We start from the raw sequence: 26559 nt of genomic DNA on the forward strand, positions 1-26559 counted from the left end.
TGTCATGAAAAATGTCATTCATTGCATCATAAAACATTGAGTCTTTACATTTAGTTTCCATCCCTGCACACCTCTGGGAGAGGAGATATCTTTTCCCCTGCATTATTTCCAGTGTTCTGCCTCTGCCATTTAAAACACGTGTACACCAACACTTCTATAAATAGACACAATCAAAGTCAAACCTAAATCACATTCACATCCACCAGGCTGAGATCAGCCTCCCAGATGGAACGATACAATCCTTGTGTCGGGAAATCCACTCAGGAAGGAGAAAGGTTATAGTCAATCAAAGCAAATGTCCACACAAACTCTAAGTCTCCACAGACGTTCGCTCTCTGACTTGCTGTTTCTTTGTCTCTCTGTCCCCCATTATCAGTCAGAGGGTCTCCCATGTGGACCTGCAGGGAGGGGGAGGATTTGCATTTGTATTTTTTTTTTGCCAATATCTCCTCTGGACGGAGGATCAAGAGCTTACTGGTGAAAAGAAGCAGGCAGCAGATTGACATTTGTTGAAGACATTCATCTCCCCTAATCTTGTTCCTCCTGTAATTTTAGAGAGGCCCCTCTGACCTGTTGGTGCGGGTGAAGGGCACGGCTGCTGAAGGGATGATGGGTTCTCAAATTGTGCAGTTCGGATTCGACCTGGCTTGCAGCCGTCCTTGTCAGCGGAGACAAGGAGCCGCCGTCAGCGGGCTGCCGCCTGTCACTGGGACACCAACCACCTGTAAACACATGTTTTCTATCATTAGAATTCTTATTTGTCCAACGTTTATAGAACAGCATGATCTCAAGTCCTCATAAATTAAAAACTCAGTGTGTATGTCTGCACATTCAACATACGGATGAAATGCATTAGTGGGTGAGGGGACTGGTTCGGTCTACTACACAAATGTCAGGCAGCTGTTTTCAATGTGGGCAAGGACAGCGGGGAAAAACGGCTTTTATGTCAGCGGGTGAAAATAAGGAAATCTCATTTATACGTGGATTATTGGAAACAACAATAGGAAGACAAACGGCCGGTGGCCACCAACGCACAACGCAAGGATCTGAATATGAATACTATACAGTTGGGGGGGGGGTTACTGCTGATTTTACACGAAGGTCCGCTGGAGTTTTTAGCACAGAAGTGAAACATTTAATGTCCTCAGTGGTGACCACAGGTAGGTTTCATGGAGGGGTGGCTGGCAGAATGGGCTCAATTGTGGCTCTACACTTGCTTATTATTCGGAAGTCTCTCTATATTACAGTTTTATAACAGGTATTAGACAAAAAGCACACCTCGTATCCTAAAAGTGTTATTTCGCTGCAGCGAACACAGCGTTTCCATCTTACCTGTCTGGCATGTAGCCGAGATTCTACGTGACTCGTATGATGCAATGCTGCGTGTATAAAACCGCCTCAGGTTTAGAATTCATGCAGCGTTGCCCCTCTCCCAAAAGAAAACTCTGAACGCCGCACATGCAACAATATTTTACGACAGCAAAGACGAAGTCTGTACAACCAGCACTGACTGGAAAAACAATAAATTCTTTCAAATTGCTCAGAGGACACTGCGTTAGCTGAAGGCAGAAGTGACGTCAAATAAGGGAAAATGCAATGTTTTCTTGAGCGGTAATGATGTGTAGGGGGTGGCAGCACCCCATCACCCTCATGTCGCTTATTTTCTATAGTGGCTTTAAACGCAGCCCACCGCAGCCGCGCTACCAGCAGGGAGAAGATGGGAAGAGAGACAGTATTGAATGAGTCACCTCTGCACAGACTCCGGGCTGTGGGGGCCCTTTGTGGTTGGTCGAGCGGCTGGCCACTCCACATGAATAGATTCCATGTATAAGGTAGCTGTGGCTGAAGGGGGAACTCTGCACGGGGATGAAAACCCTCCTTTTTGTCCTGTGGCCTTTGTTTACTTCTAATTCACATTATTTTCCTCCTAATTTATCATTGATTTAGCATTGACTATTCCATTCATTCAAATTTATTATTCTTCCATTTAAAAAAACAATATCAATGAAAATGTTCTCCGTTTCCTTGTGGGGATCAGGTCCTGTTTGTTTGTGCCTTGCAGTCATGGTCAGCCAGAAGCATTAATAGAGCTATTTTGCTCATACTGGGGACGTTAATTTGCACACTCTCACCTTAATTTGCTTTTGCGTCAGACCCCATATTGTAAAAAGAATTCATTTTCTCTTTTATCCTCTTATTATACAGTTGTCAGAGAGAGCGATTAACTCACTTGAAAGTGTTTTACACGAAGCAGGCAGGTGCTTCAGCAGATGTAGGTGCATTTGTCCCGGTGAGACCGGAGTCATCTGCATTCAGGGCCAACAATCATCCCGCAATTACGCGGTACCTTCGGCTAATGGTTCTGAAGAGTCCACTCAGATCCTGTTTACACTGTGAGACTGTTCCGTCCGCTGAAGTGAAGCCCAGGTCAAGAGTAAATCACTAAATAAGAACCATACACATGCAGGACAGCTGTTAGTGGACATTTGGGGGGAAAAAAAGTTTATTGTTAGATTTAATTAGGCTGACAGGATGAGGGTGCTGCAGAAAGGGCGGATTTTTTTTTTACAATCATATTATATTTTTTAAAAAGAACACGGCTGGACAATGGATGGTGATGACATAGAAAATAGCTTCTGTTTGACTGAGCTAAAAATGTTTATTGATCATTAATTTAAAATGATTGGACAGTCAGTTCATCTTGTTTATGGGCATCTATGTACGTTGAATCAAACTGCATTGTTCTATCCGCCTCCACTAACAGTGATATTCCTCAGAACAAGAAGCAAATCTTTCAGCATTAATTTGATTTTGGATAGTGCAGGAGTACCGCAAACAAAGCTGAGACACCATTAACTCTAATCAACTCGGCGTAAACGGTCTCCAAAACAACAGAAGACCAGGCTCGTTTTTTCCTCGCCGCAAACTCAAAACGCCACTTAAAGCTGCGGAGGGAAAGGTCAGGCTGATTGAAGGGAAAACAACCAGGGTCACTGTGACGCGGCTGCGCTAACGAGAGCATTTGGCTACCTTCCTGGAGCGCTGAATTGCATTAGCCACCTCGTCAGTTCGGAGGCGCAGTACGTCCAACCACTGACCTGTTGGACGAAATGCAATTATCCAACACAATTGTGGCGTGTTACAGGTAATTGATGCTTATTTCTTCAGGAAGGGTTGAAATCTGTATTGATTGCCACCTTAAGCAGGCTGACTTTATCACCTGGACCCTCTTGCTGCCTCCCTGAAGGATCAATAAGAATTTTCACCAGCAACCTTCGTCACCAGTTTTCACACCTTCCCACTTCTCCCCTCTTTACAGCGCCTTCGTAACATTTTGCTGCACGCAGGTCCATGCTAACCTCTTCGCTCCCTGCCCACAAAACCTAATTACAGCCTGGCTCGCTAATCTGGAATTAATTCACTTTAGATGAAGGTGATTGATAACGCCTGGGAGAAGAGTCACCTCGGTCACCCGTCAGTTTTCACAGTGAATAAAAGAGTTGATGTTGACTGTTCAGCCCTGTTCCTGACAGTGGGGCTGTGGGAAACGACCGCTGTACAAATTCATCGTCCTCATTATTTTGATGATAAAACAGCCCATACCTGTTTCCTTACATTATAGAAGATTGATAAAGCTCTAATGCTAATTTCATACTCGGTGCTTTATCCCACTAAAACATGCAAACAGTGGGTTTGGAGCTTAAATTGAGATGAACTAGGCAAAACATGTGGCACGCTCCACAAACTACGCGCTGGTGTATGACCCCAGGAACAGTTCAACAAAGCCGGTCATGACCATAAGGGATGGTGTGCATCTTATCTGCACAATAAGCAAAACGTCCAAATGAAAAAAGCTGTCCAATTATCCGTCTTCCCGTTGTTCGCACTGTCAGGCTGCCGCCTTGCTTGTTGCTGACTATGTGATGTAGTAGGTCAACCGGAAAGGGGCCATACAAACGCGATGAAAGATGCATATCGCCACCTAGCGTTGAGGAGGGGGACATCTTCCCATCAGTTATCCAGCTTTCTGTTGCAAGTAAACTGGGACGAAGACAAATTCCCCACAAAACTCCAAATTCCCAATTCTGAGCATAGCTTGGACATTAAGCTGTGCATGGGAACGTTTATTGCTCTATTTCTGACACATTGTTCATTCCAATAGATGACATTAACTGGTGATTAAAGGATTCTATCACACCTGCATATGTTTCTGATTAAGAAATAATGAGGGGCGAAAAAAGAATTATTTGTTGTTCAGTCTGCTAGTTGCTTGTTGGCTTTTGTGTTTTTCTTTTAGAATGTTGGGTCTGTCTTGCTAAAGAAGATATCCTTCCCCTCCTCTTTCATCACGTTTTGGATTTAAATGTGACATCAAGAACAGGCTTTACAGAATGAAGAGGATTAGGGACAGCATGTTAAAAGGCTCAAATCTATCACTTTGGATACATAAGCGACACATTTTTGCAGTGTTCTCAATGTATTTGGAATATTCTTGATGGTCATATGCTCTATACCACAGCAGCCCATCCCATAATAGAATAAACAGTTGTGTGTTCACATCATTATGGAACAGTCTGAACAACACTTCGTTTTGGTGCACAACTCTTCTTTGTCTCTACTCTGCAGGTAGATGCCAGAGCTGCTAGAAGAAGTCTTTTTTTTAGCCATTTCTCAGTTGTTGACATAATTGGTGAACACAATTCCACATGGTTTTCACTCCATTGTATTGTTGTTTACGCATTTTGAGTAGATAATCCTTGTCAAGGCATGAATACCATGGGGGCTGTTAGATGAAGCTGAAATTCACTGAATTGTTGTACTAAAGAACGACGATGAGGTGAGCTCAGGCACCAGGACAGACAAACAAAGGCGGATGTGCGTCGAAAGGCCGAAAGGCGACGCTTCATACTTCAGATTTAATGGACTGTAATGACTCCATTTAGACACTTCATTTTGCATTGCTGAGTGAATAAAACAAAACTGGGTTAGTAACAGCTTCGAGAGAAGGGGACAAAGCCCGGTAATGGCCGCACATTCATGACAGTGTAATTACTATTAAAAAGGAAATGACACCACAGCTGAAGCTTATGAGACAAATATCTCCATGCAGCAGCATGTGGTTTTATACAGACTCTGTGTAGTATAAGGCTGTTTGAACCAGACATGCACAAATCCAGTTTTAAAAATCAATAACTTCTGCTTCCAAAGGTCGATACAGATTTGTTTATCGATTACAGACCTGGAGATGAGAAAGACTAGTGAGCAAAAATGGACCAATGATACGACATCCATGACATCAATACCATAAACGAAACCAAAATCAGCTCTGACTCTTTAAATTGAATTAAATTAACGTTGGTTTTTTTTCAAATGAAAAACTAATAGTTAATACAGAAGTTCGGAAGCGCATCGCATTATCTTGTAATTTATATTTTAGTATTAAAAAAGAAAGGGCTTTGTCTTCAAAGAGGGTGAAGGGTTGGTCATGAAGCATTATCATCTCCATGATTAAACCCCAGCCCTTGTGTCATCTCTGGCAAATATCTTGAATATTTCAAAATCCTTGCCAATAGGTATGAGTCCCAATGGCTTTTTGTTGCGAGCATCTTTAGCTGCGCTGGCAAGCTTATACGCTTTCAGAACTCTGTCGAAGCAAGTGTCATGTTTCAAATGACTTTAGAGGTTTGAAGTATTAAAAGCTTGTGGAACTTGCTTGACACATTTATTACAAATAGCTAACAAACTGTCTTTCTCCGAAAGTCCCTCACTATGGCCCTATGTTCTCAGTTTGTGAGTCATTCTTCTGACCTTTTTATGTTTATTATTACAAGTTAACATTAAAGACCCCTCTGCATTTTGCCCTCATTCTCTCAAGTGGGATGTGGTTCTCCATCCATGCACATCGCCAGCAGCTGTGCAGGTTTGTTCAGGCTGTTTTCTCTTCATCACCTTACGGTAACCTGATAACGTGTCTTTCTCGGGTTCTCTGTGGGGTAACGCTGAACATTAAGGGTGTCAGGTCTACAGAGGAGAGTATGACACCTGTGATCAATGTCACATTAGTTATCACGTAGCATCAGCCCGCTAACGTGCCAACCTGTCATCGATTTCTAGTGCTGGTGGAAAAGGTGAGCATTCGTCAATATCGTCATGGTAGCCGCGTGCACCAGCACAGACCCTGAACATCGACTCTGAGAAACTTGCATTTATTAACACATTGTGACCTGATTTGTGCTTGTGCTAGTGTGTGGACGGAGGATCGGAGTGTCAGATTTTGCCTCTACTGGCAGTAATGAGGCGAGGGGGCTCATTGGGCTGGCAGCTTGCTCGGGTTGCAGCGGTGGGCAGGCGTCCTTTGATGGCTGCCGATAAACGAGGAGCGTCTCGAGCCACCGGGGTGAGAGCTGGCAGGATAGGAGGTTTGTCCAGATGGGGTCTCATCTATCATCCCCTTCCCTCACACCTCCCCACCTGTGGCTTCAACGCACACAATGAGGACGGTGGAGAAACACGCTCTTCATCCCCCACCAAAGAAGAGAGGCTTCTACATCAAAAGTGTTCCCTGATTAGTGGGCAACTCAGAGAGAGATCCATCACTGACATTTAGGGTTTGTCTGATGACCAGAGATTGAAAGGTTAGATTTTAGATGTCTGGAGTTGAACTGCACAGCAGGGAAGCAGCAGACTCGGGAGAGGAGGACAACATGAATGGCTAAACAAACAGATTAACAAAAGCAGCAAACAAAGGTTAGAATGCCAACGTAATTATATGAATGTATGACAGGGAAATTGTATATTCTTCTGAGTGCAATTAATCTCTCACTTCCTAATTGAAACCTTTAGGACCAAAACAGAGGGTTGGAAAATACAACAAAAACAGAATTCAAGCAAGAAAAAAAGAAGTGTTGAGAAATAATAAAGTACACAAGGGCAACAAAATAAAACTGCCAAACGTGTCAAAAGGGTTACTAACAGTCTTCATTCTTGCTGTTTAGCATATCGAGGCGTGCAACTTGCAGCACCAGCGGAAGGTATTGATTCCTTCCTGGCTGCAAAACAAACTGCCCCATGAGGCTGACACCTTAAGTTTCCCTTGACCTTGAGCTAGGTTTCCAAGTTTTATTCTCACAGTGAAAGGAAAATAATGTCTTCACGCGCTATTGTATAATTTTTTATGCATCATTCAGTTACACATAGAAGTCAGGAGGTTTGTGCAAAGAAAACAATTTCTCGGTGAATCTATGACTTTTTATAGAGACTGCAATGTCTCTTCTACGGCCTGGCTCCAATCAAAAGCTGTTTCAAGGCCCCGAGTTTATCCCGTCCCTTAAAGTTTAGATATTTTGCCTAATGCGCGTGGAAAAATGAATGTTTAAATGATATGACAACCGAAGTCTTCTCCCGGGAGGCTTCAGATAAAGCGCACAAATGGCTTCATGATTAATGCAAAAGGACATTTTAATGTAGGGACGCCTCAAAACAAACCTCCAAGACATGATCCATCTAAAGCCTACCCCTGCCCACGTGTGGACAAATCAGCGCTGCCCGTGTCCACTGGGACCCGCAGCCAGCAATGATTTCCAATGCACAGCAGATCCCTCCACCTTCCTTCCTTTGAAAGCCTTCACTAATTCCCCTTCCCAATGCACACGCAGAGCTAAGCAGAGTTCCCAACGGTCTGGAGTTCACGCGGGCCACAGCTAGAACCGAACTGACTGGCCGAGCGCGGGAGTCAATCGATGCAAATCACTGAGAAACCTCCACAAAGAATGACACAGGAAGCGCATCTGAGGTATTAGGGTATGCTTGAGTACCCTTGCAACCAAATTGCAAAAGATCCCTTGAAGTGTCCAGCAGGAGTGTCAGTGCAGCCAAAAAAAGGCCATTTGAGAATATAAAGGAGCTCGTTATGTTATTCACACAAGTCCACAGTGTTGCAGAACCGAGCTCGCACAATTAACCTGCTGCCAGAGTATGAAAGTAATCATCCCCAGTGAAACTAAATGTATAATTAAAATGCAAATCCTCGGGGCTCTAAACGGATGATGAATTACCTGTCATATAGTAATGGCATTAATATCGCAACCCGTGATAAAAGTTCTGGGATAGGTGGATGCACGCAGGAGCAAAAGTCTGAACTCACACAGATTTGAATGCTTGCCGTTGGGATTTCCATTCAGGGAGTCGCCGTGGCGAATCATCCTCCACTCACACACCAACTGACCTCATGTCCTCTCTAACAACATTCCTCAGACTCCTTCCACCAACTCTCTCACCTCATACCCGACCATCTCTGTCCAGCTTTATCTCCAGAATAGGTAACATGTGCTGTCCCTCTGAAGTCTTTATTCTCGGTCCCATTCATCCTCGTTACGCCCAAAGAGAACCCCACCTCTATCACCTCTAGCAGAACATTGTTGTTTCACTAGTGCAAATTTAATTAAAGTATAGACCAAAATTGGAACCCTTGTGGACCTTTGACATGACACGTTCTTTCCTATACAGCCAGATCAGCTTTTTTACAAAAATCCAGTGCTGATACTTTCCAAAATATTTGACATCAAATGTTATTGTTATTTAAATCAAATTCATCTCCCTGTGGGGAAATGAGGTCGCGGGTGACAGGAGGAGACGCTTGCAACGATAAGGTGGAAAAATATGGACTGAAGCCTGAAAATTCAGGGTCCAAAGGTGTAAATAGTTGAGTCCATCTTTGTCTACCTATGAGTGGTCTGCAAGACAAATCCAACATTCTCAAACTGAATTACCTTCGTTCTAGTAACTTAAGCCAGCGTTGGACCTGTCAAGTCGTCTCGCCGTGCTGAGAGCGGGTCTGCAGCAAATCTCACGTTTCGGGGCGGGGATGGGGGAGGGCCGTCTCCTCGACTCATCACTGTCAGCGCAGTATTAAAATGAAGCGCTTCTGCTGTCGGGGGGGCGTTGGCAGAAAGATCGGGGCATTGCTCATTTTGCTTAGCAGATTACTGGGGTGTGGGATGGGGGCGGGGGGGGGGGTGGATGGGGGCTGCAGACGTTGGAAGGTATTATGAAGAATGATGAGCGGGTGTAGGAGGATCACTAAGATGTAAAGTACTTCATCTTGTGCCTCACTGAGCAGTGAAGAGATGGAGAAGAGGCGTGTGTGTGTGTGCATGTGTGTGTTGGGGGGGCAAACAGGTGGCAGGACTCTCTATCAGAGAATTCACTCAGACTGAGCATCTTGACTCAACACTCTATTCAAACTGTGTGGGCAAGCATGTATCCACTGATTAGTTCCACTTGTTCTGTTCTGTTCAGCACACGAGAGCTGGAATAAATATTATTGATGTTTCTGAAATGAATTATTTATCACTTTGGACAGCGGATGTCTCCTTTAAAGACTCCAAGAAATATTTGGACAGAATATCTAAATGTAGAACAAACAGGAGCAGCCAAATCTCCACAAGTTATACTGACAAGTATAACGATGACAAGTGCCGAGAGAGGCATGAGAAATGGAGCTGGGGGTGTCATGGGTCATTTGTTTGGGAGCTTTGATCAACGATTTATGAAACTGGGGTGAGGACCTGTTCACTCATTAGCATCTTCAGTTCAGTTGGCTGTTCGTTTACACTTTTTTGAACATGGTTTCCATAGTAGAGGGATGACAAAACACAGCTTTTTCACGTAAACAAAGAAATCGATAGTTTCAGGAAACAATGGTGGATTCCACACTTCTGTTTGCGCGGCGCGCTCTTGAATTTAACAGTGAGCCTGTGACAAATTTAGCGGAGATGCATTTTTGATTCATTTATTCTTGCTCGCCTGAAGCAGGAAGTGTCTGTACAAATGTGTGTTCTTGCATCAACAGTTTGCTGCCAGCTAGTGGCCTGGCATGGAAACATTTGCACCTGTCTGCTTTACTTTAAAAAACAAAAAAAAAAACAAACAAACAATAAAACCTACCGTCTCTCATATAAACAGGGCGTCAATCATTCTGAACAGAAAGTCACGATATCAGGGTTTGATTTTTTAATCTAAATTTTAAAAAAAATGCAATTGCGTTTTCCCTTTTCACAGGTCCAGCTTGGCTCATCTATTAGTGATGATGATTACGTTGTAGCCATTTGAAACAATTCATCCCTATTTCCAAATTTTATTTCAGACAGCAGGAGAAAAACAAACCTGGACTATGATGAAGATCTAATTAACCTTAACCAAATTACTTCATCTCCTGCGAGGTACACCACAAACACGTCTCTGCATGTCTTCCTATGCCAAACAATGCTGTATGATTAATAAACACTCAAATTAAAGCATTTTCCATGTCAATCATCAGTCCCCGCTCCATCCACCAGTGGGTTGAATTACCAGGAGTAATTGCTGAGGAGCAATGAAACGATTAAAAATAGCTCTTCCGGGAGTTGGTGATGTGGAGAAAAATGCTCCGAGTCCAAATGAGCAGAGAAGTTCAGATGAGTCAAGTCCAAAACGTTTATTCTCCAAAAATAGTGAAGGTACAGCAGAGGAAAACATGAGCAATCCCAAGGGAGCACCAAGGAAGAACTAAAATCACTTTGCATTACTTTGTTGTGACTCCATCATAAACCACCTCTATTGGTGTCCGATATGGCGTCTTCTTCGTTAGTGTCTCTTTTTTCCCATTTGTCATTTCTACTGGTGTCAGGAATGGTTCTCTTTCGTTTTTTTGTTTTTTTTTAAATAACAGAAGCAGGCATCTTTAGCGTCTCTGTAACTATCACATCCTGGACACTGATGGTCAGCACATGACGCAAATGGTGCCATGCAGTATACGCCCCCATCACACTTCGTACATCATTGAGACAGTTGTGTCTACATATGTCTTCAGCTGATGCTCCTGGAGACATTAACCAGATTGACATTGAAACAAAAACTACATGTCTTGAGCCCCCACCCTCGATATGACCACATTTTACTAACCACATGCTTTTAAGCTGAACAAAAACATAAATCTTTTAAGCTAAGGAAAAAATACTCAGATTGAATTGGCTGCAACAGTGCGTGTAACTTTAGAAAAATCCGACATCCTCAGCTAGATTGAGGGGACTGAAACACAGATCACATGCGTGAGCACGTCACCATGGCCGTGCTTTAAGTATCACTTCTGCAATAGTGGTGTGATCCAGAACAAAGACATCAAGACAGATGGGTTTTCCTTTTGAGGAAAGAAGAGACACAATGTGCAGTTTATGTTTATCTCATTATGTTGCTTTTTTCTGAAAGTGGATGTTTTATTGTAAGACAAGGCAGCTGTGAGCACCGATAAACAGGCCCAGGTGCTACAATTTGATTCCTCCAGGCTCCCCGGTATGGATTAAAAGTGAAGATTTTATCTTTGTAATGTCTAGACAGGTGGCAAAAAAGCTTAGCTACACAGACAGCTAGCCTTTAGCCATCTGCCTGCTGCCTGTGCGATGACAGCCCGAGGCAGACTGGAGGACAATGGGCACTTCAACACCTAACAGCAACCTGCAGCAATATCTTAAAAAAAAAAAAAAAAGGTAAGCATAATCTTCTGAAGAGGCATCAATCTGGAAAAAGTAGCTTTGAATCCAGTGGCACTGTTTGTAAAGTATTCATTATTGCGCCTCTGTTCCATTGATCTGTTTGATCAATCCTCCCTCAACCTTTCGGATCTCCCCACACTCCCCCGTGGAAGCAGAGATACATTACGGATCGAACTTCCTATGCAGCTCTGCAGCACTGGGATCATCTCTGCAATGTAACCGAAGCACCAAAAACTCTCAACATCCTTCACGTTTCCACAGATTTTAGGTACAGATGCGTTTTTACTCAATTCTTGTTCCTAAACAGGCTGTAAAAATGCAAAACAAAGGTCCTGGGGGACAGAAGGAGGTTGGCTGTCTGCGGGGTAATGCATGCAGATGATCAGTCGGCCGGGCTAAATCGAGGCGGGGGGGTCAGCTGCTGTCTGCTGTCCTACTGCTCGACCATCCTCCATTTCCAGGAACTGCTTATATCAAAGTGCTGGCTGCTGGGCAGCTGGGGAGGATTATGCCTTTATGGTGTTGAGTAATTGATTAGGAGGTGCAATATATATTAATTAAATGCTCCAAAATTGATTGTTTATGGCGTTGTTGCAGTTTTAATAAGTTGTAGGCTTTTTTACAAAGAGAACAACATGGTTTTGTTCATATTGTTTTGTAGTAAAAGTGTTAAAACAGAGTCAGGGTCCTCTCTTTCAACCCAAATGATCCATAATTCATCGATTAAAGGCAATTAGTTTACAGTGGTGCGCAGTTGCGTCACAGAAATGAGGTTGCTGGTTTGATTCTCAGCTTAGGGTTTTTTTTATGTTGTTCATATTAGGCAGAGTGGACACCCTAAACTGCACCTAGCTGGTGCCCCAAAAACAACCCCTGGCACCAAATGACCCGGCCCAGCCAGCAGCTTATGTAATTCCTTATATAATAAATGAAAGGAAAAGCTTTGCTGTCCTTGTAATAGTTAGAGCTTTATTTTCCTGTGATGTATATACCAATACTGCCATCTAAAGCTGCGCATGTTTTTAAAGAAAAATATACCTTTTTACATGTAAAGAACATATAAGAAGCACAGAGCCAGCTGTATTTGTTACTATAACTTGCAGTGGCTGAGAAAAGATTTGAGAAAAATTGTTAAAATTTGTGTCCTGGACACACAAAAACCTCACATTTGGGTTAAAATCAGACTAATCTTATGGGAAAACTGTATTTATACTGACACAACGTCATTCCTTCCAGGAAGATGGTGGAAATAGATGCAGTAGTCTTGTCTTAAATTGGTAAATGTTGTTTCAACCTCTGTACGGAGGAACTGAACCACAATGCTGGAACCAGAGGAATGCTGCTACCTGAATAAAGAGGTAAACCAGCTATAATTGTTGCTGCCAAAAATCAAAACTCCATCGCAGCCAACGATCCGCTCCCGTATGTAAACACTGAGAATCAGGATCGTTTTTTGTTGTTTTCCAGTTTATCAGGCAAAAACTATGTCCTCTCCAGGTGAAACCAGCATATTCTCAAGTCGCTGACTCGGACAATTCGGAATTCAGACCCGTCTCACCTTTACGAGTACGAAATGATCTTCTTGGAGTCACATGTCAACGATGGGTCAGAGCTCATTTAACGCTTCAACGAAATTGTGTTGGAGGTCCCACTGATACAACTGATCAGTTAATTCACCACATTTAATTAATAAAAACCCACAATATATACATTTTTTAACATGAGATGATTAGCTGTTTTATTGCTCAATACGGAATATTGTGGTTCAATCTAATTAATTTTGAAGGCCGATTTGATATGCACCTCATCCCACAGCAGGACCTATAAACTCAAATGCCATTTCGGGGGGGGGGGCTCTGTCTTAATTGTTATCAGGTTACTGATGTGACTTTAAGTTATGGGGGAGCAATAATGACCGTTCTTATAACTAGAAGGGTCGTTAAGTCTGAGATCGGGGCAGCCTTCATTAAAGTCTCGGGAGCCATAAAGTGGAGAAAGAACCTTTATCAGAATCTTCTCGCCCTCCCTTCTGCTGCATGCTCAATGCAGCGTGAAGGGAAAAAACACTGCTTTAAGTGAGAGGCAAGGGCGGCATCATGCAATCTCTCCTTCCAGGGTCCTTTACCGGCAACTTCTGCAATTAACTTTAATGGCCAGTAATATAATTTTATGCTTTATTACTTTATTCTTGATTCAAACTCCTCCACTCGCACTCCTCCGCGCTCTCAGCCTCCTGTGCGTCCAGCGCCTGGGCCTTTTTTCAGCTCTCTGGCCACATAGTGTCAATGGTGTAAAGGGATCGCTCACACAGCCAGTTAACCTTCTCATCGCATAAAAAGTATAAGTGGTTTACTACAGAAAGGAGCCTTTTCCAGGCTGGGGATAATCCCTCAGGTTGATTAATGCTTCTCTAATCAATTGTTGTCTGGGAGACCCGCCTCTTCAGTCGCATCCTGTAATGGGGAACAGCTGGCCTTTCTAAAGGTCAGGGAGAGGGGGGTCACCGGGGTCAGAGGAGCTGACGGATCGGACATAGGCTGTCGGAATACTTGTATATTTTAAGAAAATTTATGGTGTTTTTAGCAGTTTATCACAAAGGTGTGTGAAATAAGCAGCATTTTGATGCATTTCTGTGTTGTCGCCAACATGTTTTTGACTCAGGCTGAAGAAAAGTACATCATCCTTCCAGCAAAAGATTAGGAGAACAACAAAAGCAGGTATAATTTTAATCTGCAAGGATTTCACATAACAGCTTTGAATTAGAAATGGGTTCTCAGAGGGTAGAGGTTAAGTTTAGGTGCAATGCCGGGGGTAAAGGTTAGGGTTGCAGGGTCAGGAGGGGTAATGGGATCTACCCAAAAGGATGCTATAAGTGTGGACCTTTAAATTCAAGAGTTTATGCGCATGCATGGAGCTCCTGAGGCTACTTAGCTTCTATATACGGGACAAACATTTGCAAAAACAAAGACAAATACAAACATCCTTGATTTGGCTGGAGCTGCTCAGAGGATTCTGGTGCATTGACAAAGGCAGGAAGAGCAGAGATCCCGGGTGTATCGCTCTTGTAATTTTCATTTCAAACCGGACGGGCTATCATCCTCACAGCCAGCGTTACCGACGGGGTTTGTGCTCCGTTCAGAAGTGATTTAAATAAGACTTTTACATTGACAGATCCTGCTGCGATATATGAATATCAATGTCACCTCTGAGAGAGCCGAGCAGCAGACAGAGGAATATCAATTCACTATCACTTCTGTGTCAGGACAAACTATTTCACTTTGAATATATTTGTGTCCCCCCCCGTTCTTCCAACAGGGAGGGATCTACTGTGAGTCGTTTGCATATTCACCATCCCTGGTCCCGTGGTCACCAAAAACTGTAATCAATATATAGCTCTGCTACAGACACTTAAAGATGGGCATGGTAAACAAAATGTCACCCCGAAGGGACTTTGAGTGGTAAATAATGAATCACCACATCATCTCTTATATGCATTAGCATTTAAAGTGGACACACTGAAAGAAGATACGGGTTTTTGCTTTCAGTGGGACTTAAAGTCACAATAACGGACCTTGCTTTACGTTACATGAGCTTGGATCATCACTGGGGTGAATTTAAAAATGAAGGGTGCATCAATCAGACGGACCCCTGATGCAGCCGTGAATTAGGTCTCCAATCATCTGGACAGCCTGGTTTGTTTTTTCCACCTGCTCTCCCACAATCCTCTCCTCTTCCATCCTTTCACTTTTCACACGTGCCCCACCTGACCGGCTGAACTTGTGAACAACAACAGCCATCTGTCTCCATCACCTTTAATAAGGGCTCGGTGCTCATTCCCTTATTTATAAGAGTCCACAGCACAAGGCAGCGAGCGCTACGTGTTGGCACAGGGGGAATCACAATGCGCCTCATGTTAGTATGCACATACATGCCTCCCCGCAACACAGACTCACTGCGACAACACTGCAGCGAGAGATGGAGGAGATGTTAAAAAGAGAGTGGGGGGGGGGGGATTAATAAAATAGGGAATTGGGAGGACAGAACAAGCAAATTTGGTTTTAGATAGTTTTAACCTTTTTCCATATTTGGAACTGTGTGAGACGGTGGACTAATTGGGAGCACAACATTGTGCGCGTGATGTTTTTGGAAAACAGAAATATCTCCAGTTTTCACTTTGTGTGTGTGGGGTTGTGTCGTAGAATCAGGACCTGGCTATTTCCAACAGTTGAACCAGCAGGCTGTTGCTATGCTGCAGTAACCATCAATGGCATTCATTGCATATCCTGCATCTGTCCACAGCCCATTATCAACAATATAACACACAGCACAACCCAAGGACCCACGGCACAATCGGACCACATTCAGCCTTCCTTTGGGGTGAAACGTTGACCCTTTTTCTTTAAAAAGATTGGATTGTCATCTCACAGGGTTTGATGGGCAGGAATTCTGTGTATGTGACGGAGGGCAGCATTCATCTTCTGTCCATTTATCAACCCTGTCTGCATCCCTGCAGCTTTTCATCCATCTATTCATCCATCAGTTCATAGAGCCTTTCTCGCACGTGCATCTGTCATGACCTCTGCAGGGCTTGTGCTCATATATAGACACCTAAAAGAAACGTCCCTCATGTTGCAATTCATTATTTATCATTTATTCTTTACAAGCCACAGAGACGTGCCATGGTGAGTTGACAAGAGTGCAGCCCTCCTCTTGTCTAGCTGTCCAATAACCATTATTCATAGAAAAGTTAACAACTCAGTAAGTTCCTGGTTAGTACTGCCAATGAATAGCAAGTTTCAGAGCACAACAGTGACAAAGAAGGACAAGGGTAAGAGCAAGATCAAAGAGAGCGCCTCCACTGTTGAAGTTCAGCTTCAAGCTCGTGGCTGAACCACGATGCTGTCAGTAAGAATTTTCAGTTGCACCGTGTTTGACTTTAAACTAGGAGGACACGACACGATGTTAAGGATTCTACGTAGCATACTTAGTAGGATACTTAGTAGGATTACTCCAGAGGAGATTCAGGTTCTGATCCAGCAGGTGATGGAAGTGGAAATAAACACAGAAGAAAGGCTGAGGGACACCATTGAGCTGATCTGACATCTGTCTGTCATCCATCCCAAACCTCATCATGTGATCTAAATTCATTCATCACTATCGATTCACAGTTTGTGCCAAATCATTACTTTTGGTTGGTGTCATGCGATGATAAATGTTCTTCTTTGTGTTCCCCCCTCAGTTGAACCTCGGGGAGCTTCTGTAAACTGCTTATCGGGTGTTGTCAGGAGGAGTTCCATCGCGACCACCCTGATGGAGTCCAGACTGAACAAGAGAGCAGGACGATAGGTCGGCTGCAACGTCTGCAAACTATAATTTTGCCGATGGAACACACTATATCTGATCTGTCATTACAACAAGACGAGTGTGAGCACTAGAAGATGGAGGCCATCAAATTCAAGGCCCACACCCCCTTCGCTTGGCACTTCAGGGTTTATCGGCGGGCTCTCCAAGCCCAAAATGTTGAGTCTATCATATATGACTGCACAGTGAAACTCCTCAACGACTGTGCCGACAATTCAGTTGAATGATTCTGAAAGCTGCTGAAACAGAACTTTCATTGGTTTCTGGACAACCAACAACCATCCTCGTCTGTCTGTACCAGCACAGACGTCACTCTCTTGTTACTCTGTAACTCTGTAACCAATAAATTCATGCATGTGCTATTGGATCAGAAATGGGCTCCAGTGAACGTGCCCAGTTCTACTTCAGTAGTGGTTGTGGTTTCGGGCGGTGTTCACAAACTCAACTGTTCAGAGATGCTCCAAAGATGGGGACTGCTGAAAAACTTCCTGACTGATGAGCAGAAGCAGCAGGAAGCCTTGAGCGGTTTGCGCGACCTAATAGACGCCACTGAGAATCCACACAGTGAGCGTCTCATTTATGTACCTGTAGGAGGCGCTATCGAACAACAATAAACAAAACAATGTAGCTGCAAACATATGAATGAGAAGCTCCCTGCATCTCTACTCCAGCTCCAGGAGAGCTAATTCCTTTTATGTGCTCTCTGTGCCTTGTATCAATGGTCTGCCCATAAATAATAACAGAAAATCTATATGACTGTGTTTTGATCATTTTGATGTAAATGTCAATGAGCTGAACTAAATGTTCACACATTTTCGGGTTCTCTTTACGGGGTGTGAAATGTGAAACAGCTTGACAACAGCTGCTCATGATATAGATCATTGGCACAAAAAATATGTGGACAGTAATTTAGGCCCCATTTAGGAGTCCCTGGGTGTCTGGATTTATTTCCCTTGCATCGTGGATAGAGGAGCAGTAGCTTGTAAGTAAAGAAATGTGTTTTAACAAGGTATTATTAAGCTTTCAGCAGACCTAAATTGGTCTTTACCTCCGATTTAAACATTGTGTTTGAATTTAAAACAGAGTGTAGAGAAACAACTAAATGTTGCCAAGTAACGGGGCTTCCACAGCCACCGTCTCCATCTTGACTTTATTTGGAAAAACTATTATTTTGTGATGAAAACAGGGGGATCAATGAGCGGATGCAGATGGAGCAGCGGTTAAGCTAATTGGATTTCCTGCCTCCAACACAAGCCAATTAACCTTACACCGAGGCAATTAACATTGAATGGACTGGTTCAATATCACAAAAGTGAGACACCTTAAAGTTGTTTTCAAAATAGTTTATCTCTGCCGAGCTGCAGGGTCCGGTTGGGCTTAGGAACCCTGCAATGTGACCGTGTGTGGCGTCATCCTTTAATAATGATGAGCCTGACAGCAGTCTTCTGCCTCTCCAGTTTGATAGCCTTCCTAACCTCAATGCATGTTAATTATGAGACATTTCTGCCTTGGTGCTCTGGGCTCGTGCAGAGGGGGGTTCAAATGTGGATCAACAGAGACTCGCCGCAGTCCTCTGGTGATAAACACATGATTACGGAGACAAATGGTGTTCAGGCTGATCATCTTCCACCTACTGCAGTCATTAACACCCCACTTGGCGACAATAGATCAGCTCTAATTGGATGCAGAATATGACTATCACAACACATTACACCCATCAATCACGGAGTACATCTTTAAGGAGAACTTAAGATGACCCAATTATTCGATGACACATCAGACGTCAGTGTTGGAGGGGGTCTTGCTGAAACAGAACAAAAAAAATCAGCGTTGCCGCATTTGATTTCCACTTGAATGAATCACAAAGTTGAGGAGATATGAGGAGAGATTTGTGGTCTGACCCAAAGGCTTCGTATCAGATTCACTCTGTGTGTAACTGTGTGTGTTTTCAGAGCACTAAAAAAGGCCAGTGTCTTTAGTTCCAGTGCTCTGGGCCGACTAAGATACATTACGCCTTTCTTAGGTCTTGTATTGGCTGAAGACCTCAAAACATTATTAAGAGAGAGATTCCTGGTAGGTTGGTGAAACGTGAGGAAATGTTTGTACAGGGACAACCCATTCGGTCACTCTGGAGTCTTGGTTTGGTAGTATAGAAAGTTAAATATTTAGGATGACTTTATTGAGTCCCCACAGAGAGTTACACAGAAATATAAGCTAAGTTATGGTCAACACGCCTAAAAATCCCTCAGCGATCTTTCCTCCGTTCCCACCAAAAGGCCCAGGCCTAAATCCTGCCTTCATCTACATGGAAGCCTCACCCCGCTTCCCCTTGCACACCCTGGACTAGACATAAAATCAGATCATGGGAGGGTTTCAGGAACAAAGTAAACTAATTTACAAAACTGACAGAAATTTAAGCCATTTAATGCTGAACGATGATTTTTATTAATGAATTTCCTTCACTAAAAAGGAGGACAAATATTCTTCTAAGGAATCTGAAAACATGCTGGAGCAGCCACCATCCATGTTGTTATTGATGGAGGTTAATATTTGGACAGCTGATCATAATTGAGTTGTTGGATTAGCGCTTGTTTATACCGGATAATGACATCAGTCTGGTTTCATTTAAGGAAACAACAACAAACTTAAAAGAATTATTCATTAGTGCCAAATAAGTGTTCCATTGTGTTTCTGTTTGCAGATCATTTCAATATCAAAAATGAGATTCAGCCTACATATTTTAAAAAAAACAAAACAAGAAAAACAGCCAGCATTAAGACGCTGCCTGTGAAAACACTCGTAAAGGTAAAAATGGATCCTCACACGTGGCCCAACAAAAGGCATCAACTGTGGCAGAGCTGCAAACAGGATGATGGATGGAGGCCTGGTCTCAGATCCTATTGAAGGTGGATTCAGCTGACAGGAAGCTGTCCTGGACTGTCAGCATGATCTCTCCCGAAAACTGCCGACAGGCCGCAGCTCCAACAGTCATATTACCATAAAGTATTTGAACTGCTCAACTCTCTCGGGGTTGGATGTGTGGTATAAAAAAGGGATTTTTATAGTGCCAGATTCTCCAGCTAAACACCATATTCTGGTCTATAAATGAATAATCAATGGATACAGATGTTTATAACCTTTACTGTATGTTATGCTGTTTAAAGAGATGATGATTTTCAATGATGTCCTCTGAACAATGTCAGTTTAAGCCTCTAAATATCCCAGAAAGTGGAGTTAATTAAGTCTAAAGGTGAGTCTGGAATCCTGGAACAGCTGCTCAACGATGTGCTGACTCTCAAGTGGTGACTTTATTAAATCTTATGTGATTTATAACGAACATTTGCACTAAAGGCCTGTAAAATCCCTTCCAGCACACCTTGAGGGTCCTGGAGTGCTGTAAACAGACCTCGGGGTGACGTTAAGTCCGGTATGCGTCCCCACCCCGACAGCTACGATCGCACTGACCGTTTCTGAAGGACGTTTTTAGAAAGCATCATCAAGCGACGATCGGTTCCAACGTCTGACAGCTCACAGGTAAGTGAGGTCCTCTAAAATAACAGTTTGCCCTTCAGGAACTCCCAGCAACGGCAGAAATATTGCAGCATTATAGTCCAGTGTTATAAAATATTTTAACACTCTTCATAAAACACTTTTTCCCCCTGTGTTCCCCTTTGAGACGGCCATTTTTTTCCCTCTTCCCTGTGAACTAATGGGTCTCGTTGGAGCTCCTAATTGGCAGTCACTGGGCCCACTGTCCTTTGAGCTCCGGGAGCCGTACGGGGGGATTTTTTGACTGTTCAAACTGACTTTGAAGAACATGATTCATCTCCTCAGTGCTGCAGCAGCAGAAACAGTGAGGACCAGATGGGTGCGTCGAAAGGGAGGGATATTTAAACGGTACCAGGGACACAAGTCCACAAGGCTGCACTTAGAGTACACACGAGTGACTTCTCATTAATGTCGCGGCTAAATCAGCTCCACAAATGTGTCCTCTGTCACTCTTATTCCACGTCAACCTTTGCACAATCTCTGGAGATTTAAAAAGAGAGGGAGTTTTTTTTCATGTCAACCCTTTCGACTTCTTTTAAACATGCTTCTAAATTGCTTTTTCCCCCCCTAAGCTGCACTTAAACACAAGCCCAGCAGCACTCCGTTATCCCCATCCTGCTGCGAAAATCTCCCAAAAGGCCAGATTAGCTTATTAGCCAAGTGAAAATCAAGTTAAATTACATTTCTGACCATTTTGCGCACAATTTGGATTTTTTTAATGATAAATAATGACAATAACATTTCAAACAGAAGGGCACAGAGATGTCTACTGTTTATTGGAGGATAAACTCTGTTACTGCAGATAAAGGCAATCAGGAAACCCTATTTATCATATAAGCGGCGAAAAGAATGGCTGATGCGTCACGTTTTTGTAACTGCGGATTGGATTTCGTAATGAAAGGTCAGCGTGGAAACAAAGCTTATCCTGCTGTAAATGCTCTGAATAAAAGTCTCAACATAAACCCGCTCACATATCCCTGCGCTCCACGCCATGAATCCACCGAAGCTCTTCTGGCCAACTCCTACAGGAGCACGTCTCAGAGTCTGAGAAACAAAAGGCGCGGCGTGGACGGGATTAGACGGGGAGTCTTCAAAGGCGTCCCTATCCACCAAAGCTGCTGACTTCAGTGATGCTAATGCTGTTTATCTCTTCTATCCCTTTATTCTCTCCATCACCTGCCAGTGAAGCAGGGGGCATAACTTCATACCAGGGCCGACGCTGAAAATGCATGAATGGGAACGTATTTACAGATTTACGGATGCTCCGTGTTTAATGTGGCGTCTTTGCCTGAAGCGAGGCCGAGGAACCTCCTGGAAGACATCATTTCATCATTTGCTTTTTGATCTTTCTTTAAAAATAGATAAATAAAGCTGTCCTGGGTTTTTCCAACACACATATTGGTTCAGAGAGTTGCTTTGGTTCCTAAACAGGTCCAATAAGAACCCCCAGATTAGAGTTATTCATGGAAGGGCTGCTCTTTGCTTTTTAATTCCTTGTATAGGAATTGTTGAAAATATTTCTTCATAATGCAAACACAACATTTGTTCCCACGACCGTAGCCGTCTGCTGGTTAATCACAGCGCTAATGCTAGTTTGAACTTTAAGACTATAATTGTTAAGAAACAATCTTTCGCGTGCAGTTGTGAAGCTACGACCATCAAAAAGACCCTGGAATATTGATACTCCCACTTCTAGAGCAGAATAGTTTTATCTAGTAAACTAAACAGTAAGTGGCATTAATCATCGTCTTCAAAAGTGTTGGAAACATAATGAACAGTCACTCGGTTCGGCCAGAAAAGGTTCCAAAGTCCACAGAGCTGTCAGGCATGCAGAATTGAATCCATGGCAGCTGACAAGTAATTAATATCAATTACACGAGGGAAATGAATGTGAGTTGGGTCGACTGTAGTTTCTGAGTGGGTGTTATAACCCCGAGCAGGCGGCTCTGCTGGTAAATGAAAGGCTGCCCTCTGTATATAACTGATATAATCGAGTCCTTTGGACTGTATTTCACACTTCACTATGGTGATAAAAAGCAGGAATCAAGTCTCAAAGCTTTGAATTGTAGTGTAAAAGCCCATCGTGGCAGCCGCTGCCACTGCTCCCCATCATAACTGCACTCGGAGGCTTTTCTCCGGCGCAGCGGGCGGCGAGAATGCGCACCGTCGTGCTCATAATGATAACCGAGAGAGGGGAGGGCATCAGAGTAAACAAAGCATTATGTAATCGATACCACTGGTCAGCCGGAACAAAGAGGTGCGTGTCCTGACTGAAGCGCCGTTTACAGAGATTTTAGTTCTCCGGCTGCAGATTGAACCAAACAAACCTGCTCTGTTTACGTGAAGGCTAGGCAATGAAAATAAAAATAGGTTGATGGATGGGAGGTGCAGGGGAAGCTAACCATGTCAGAGAGGGTCAAGGTCAAAGGCAAGCTGGCTTAAATTAAATTAATACTGTCGTTCTGAACAAGGGGTCGGATGATTTCAATAACACTGCGCTGTTAGCGAGATCCCGAGAGTTCCTACTTGTTTTTCGTAATAATTTCCCGCTGCGACAAAAGGGGCCAGAGATCAGAAAACATCATATTTGTGTTTGTAGGTGTTATTTTCCAGGGCTGAACTGTTGTTTTTTTTAAATTAACATGCAATAAAAACCCTGGGAACCAGCGAGGAAGGGAAATTTATGTGTCTAATCTGTATTCAATCATTATCTATCTTTCTGTCATGTGCACACATGTTGAGTTTAATTTTGCACCAATAAAAGGGCAAAAGAAGCTTGGCGTTAGAGTCGACATGCTATGCAGAGGCAGGCAAAACCCACAATCCATCAGTCAATCGGCTGCATCTTTTTCTGATTGATGGCTGCTGTGGGACCCTGAAGTCAAACGTCCCAAAGTTCAGTCCTGAATCACTGTCACACCCGTGAAATATGTCTTGAATCGTCCGGGTGGCTGCAATGAGCTCTTCATCCCATAATGTTATCCTGGCAGCGCCGATGGAACAATCACAGGACGGATACCTGACATTAGAAGGTAATTTGTGTGATTTCCAGGTCAAGCAGCATTTCAGAAGGCCAAATAAACGAAGAGTTTTGAGGCTTCTGATCATTACTGGAGCGATCCGAGACGAGATGAGGTGATCAGGCGATGTGACCTTTGTACGAAAATTGGCAGCTGTCTCTCCCAAATGTCAGTAGCAACCTGACCTTCATATGAATGTCTCTGATTTAACTATGTTCATCTTGGATGCTACTAAAGAGGAGGTTTTTGGACTCTTTGGACGAGCAGAAAATAGCCTAAATGGAATCTGTCTTTCTTAAGGTTAAAGTGCTGTAAAGGTGACCGTTGATTGTTGCTACCGGGTGTGTTGGGAGACTAATGGGTTGTTGGCTAGCCTAATTAAAACCATTTCATGGCTGTCGTATTTTCGGGGACAGCCTCGTACAGCCTGTAATGCTTCACACAAAACCCTCAAAATTAAAAAGCATATCCCTTAAAATTAGCCACATTTGCTAATATTTTAGCCTCTCCTGAAAGCCTAGCCTGAAGTAAACTGATGTTCCGCCCTCTAGTGAAGCTGAACGTTTGCATTTATTCCTCATAATCACATTTGCTTAGAGCTTAATTGGAAGAAGCAAGGAGCCACAAACTGAGCAGCAACAAAGGCCCCTATAAATAGAATTGGATCAATGCTAGCAAAATTAGCCCCTGCCTTTAAACAAAAGAAGGCAAAGAGAAATACAAGAAAAAAATAAGGTAAATAAAGGGACAAATTAGGGGAGGAAAGGAGCTCCTAAAGCACAGAATGACATGCTCAGACATGTGAAATGGGGCACTTCACACACACAATTTTAAAACACATCAGTTAGCTTGCATGCATATTCATATGCTTTCACGAGTGGGTTCCCATGTCTGCACAGGACACGTGCAAAAGATAAATGCATAAATTAATAAAGCCCAGAGAGGCTGCAGGGCTCACACTCTGCACCCACCTCCCTCCAGAGAGAGCGCTCAGAGAGGGTGACCCTGCCTGGATGTAGCCTTTGTCTCCCTCCACCACCAACAAGGCCTTTTTAATGAAACTGGACTGCCTCTCCTGCTCAGTAATCCCACCAATATTGTCCACAGGAGTCTTGTACAATAGCTTGATGGTAATTGTAACTAATAAATCCACCCCCTCCCTGCTTCCTACCCCGTCTTCCATCTCACACCCTGACCTGACAGACAGTTTGGATCTCTGCCAGGGTGCACAGAAGCATGCGTGTGATGAAAGCGCACGACGGTGCACGCACAGGTGGGACGTGTGCTCAGCCCCGCGTTCCTTTTAATCATGTGTAATGTAATGAAACATGCAGTAATAAAGCACAGCTCTGCTCGGGCGGGATTTCATCAACAGCCTCCCAGAATCCTCTGCAGCAGCCCCGTCCTCAGCTGAGCACGGGTTCACACTCGTTAGAGACTCCAGACGGCGAGCTATCATCTGTCCCCCCGCATTGTTTGGTAGCGAGTGTAATCCCGATTAAGCACGTCACAGAGCTGGAATTAAAACACACAGCCTGTATCCGTAAATAGCTCTTTCATCACCCACAAGAGCTCAGATCAAGAGTTTTAGAAAAGTTGCTAAGCCGAAGATGACAAGACTCCGCTGTGTCTCTGATGATCTATTATAATAGAGCAGATTTCCATTGAATCCCAGCTTATTGTTGGTTTTAGATGCAAAAGCTTATTGCAGGTTGATGATCTGTAATGTCTGATGGCTCTCGTCCGACTCAAATTTATGTTCTTTAGGTTTTTATCATTTATTTAAATAACTCATATTTCAGGTGATACACCTGTGGGCGGGGCTTTATAACTGGAAATCAGTAATGGTGGATTGGCATCATCATCCTGCGAAGAATGAGTCAGATCAGATGTTGGATTCATCACAAACGTATCCTGATGGTCGCAATCTACTTTAAATAGGCTTCATCACAATCCCAACCTGAGGTTACGCAGCCAAGCAAATGATTTCTGGAGTATTTTGTTATCTTCATATTGATTTCTGCTGGAAAAAAACACATCCATCAACGTAATTCGCCGCGTAGGGCAAAGACAGAACCTGGCGGTTCTGACGCAGAGGCGGCTGAGGCGCATTCTTCTCACGGGCTGTATCGATAGGCTGAACACCCCCGCCGTCAATATCCCGGCTGGATCCAGCCTTTTGATTCACAGGTCACATCCTAATGCACTGCAGCGCAGTTCTGAGCGTGGTCGACATATACTAGACTAGAGAACACGGTTGAATCCCTGAATTATATTCATCCTCACAATCTTCGACTGCCCCCCCCACTCCCCCGACCACATGTTGTTTACTCCCGTCAGCCTTTGCCAAAGGTGACTCTTTGCCCACCGTCTTAGGAGACCCTCACACCAGACCGCCGCGCACCTCTCTGTCGCAGCAGGATGGAGGAGGAATATTTGCTCCGGCTGGCGTATTTCTATTTCAGCCGTTCCTTTTGGCTTTGTCAAGACCGCCTGGAGCACAATCTCGGATGGAATCGGGCCAGCGGAAGAGAAAAGGAACGTGCTTTTCCAAGGGTGGTGTTCTCTAGCGCAAGTAAGAAGTCAGAGAACGTCAGATTTCCCTCTCTTTTTTGCACGGGTGTCCTTCAAGGATGCAACTTATTTCTAAGGAACAAAATGTAACATTCAGCTTTCACATTCATCCTTTACTGGAAAAAGAATCCCACTATTTGTCTCAGGAACTGGGGTGTCCAGTGTTGTTGGAGGACAGAAAAGTGGGTCATGAGAAGGGATCATCCAGATCAACCAAATTAGCTTTGGTTTAAATAACACACATGGAAAAGAGTATTCTACTATGTCATTGCCAACAGTGGCTCCATCAGAATATCAAACTGATGTTATGAGCCCCTCCCAAAGTGGGTTTTCTTCAAGACCGCTCAGAACAAGAAGGAAAGTTAAAGTTGTGCTGACCTGGGGACGAAGACTTTGGTGATGTGTAACAGTTGGCATCTTACTGGAAACTACAGGTGCTCCAACAAACCACATTAAAGAGGTGGAGGACTCTCATCTGGGGGGAGGGGGTAAATTTTAAGGCACCTCAGTGTTTGTCTGGGGGGTAA

At 43.6% G+C, this 26559-nt stretch overlaps 1 long non-coding RNA gene across 1 annotated transcript; it reads right to left on the reverse strand.

Annotated features, from left to right (window-relative positions):
• Positions 1–26559, reverse strand: LOC130535393 (uncharacterized). Its single transcript, XR_008953106.1, has 3 exons — positions 26411–26559; positions 571–722; positions 1–398 (listed from the first exon to the last, which is right to left on the reverse strand). It is a non-coding gene; the product is annotated as an uncharacterized LOC130535393 (long non-coding RNA).

The sequence above is a fragment of the Takifugu flavidus genome, chromosome 12 (assembly GCF_003711565.1).
Source record: "Takifugu flavidus isolate HTHZ2018 chromosome 12, ASM371156v2, whole genome shotgun sequence".
In the NCBI taxonomy this organism is placed as follows: Eukaryota; Metazoa; Chordata; class Actinopteri; order Tetraodontiformes; family Tetraodontidae; genus Takifugu; species Takifugu flavidus.